General features: G+C 76.9%; 1 protein-coding gene across 1 annotated transcript in view; it reads right to left on the reverse strand.

Annotated features, from left to right (window-relative positions):
* The window catches only part of LOC102482558 (high affinity choline transporter 1-like), a gene marked incomplete at its 3' end in the record, with an annotated part of 22385 nt that extends 22135 nt beyond the window's left edge, over nt 1–250 (reverse strand). Inside the window, exon 1 of the mRNA XM_006156611.1 lies at nt 188–250. The remainder of the gene's footprint in view (nt 1–187) is intronic.
* Nucleotides 251–373: the final 123 nt, after the last annotated feature.

Genomic DNA, 373 nt, shown 5'->3' on the forward strand with positions numbered 1-373 from the left:
CTGTGTCGCCGGGGCCCCCCGCGGGGCTCCGGCGCCCGGACTTTGCAGCCGCTGGGGCGGGGACAGCCAGACCCAGGACAGTGGGCGCATCCGCACCAGGGGCGAGAGACCGCGCCCCTAGCCTCTAAAACCGCGAGCTCGGCGCCCGCAGCGCCCCCGAGCGCGCCCGACGCCCGCTCGCTCCTACCTGGGGTGGTCGCCGCGCGGGGAAGCGCTCTGCCTGCTCGGGCTCCTCCCCGGTCCGCGGCAGCCAGCGCGGCGGGGATTGTTCGTGCAGGGTGCGAAGAGGAAGGGTGGGTCGGGGTGTAGCGGGCGGGGCAGGGCCGGCTGCTCCTGGGCCCGCGGCCCCAGACCCTGGGAGCGCGCAGAGTTG

The sequence above is a fragment of the Tupaia chinensis genome, unplaced genomic scaffold (assembly GCF_000334495.1).
Source record: "Tupaia chinensis unplaced genomic scaffold, TupChi_1.0 Scaffold000503_1, whole genome shotgun sequence".
Lineage (NCBI taxonomy): Eukaryota > Metazoa > Chordata > Mammalia > Scandentia > Tupaiidae > Tupaia > Tupaia belangeri.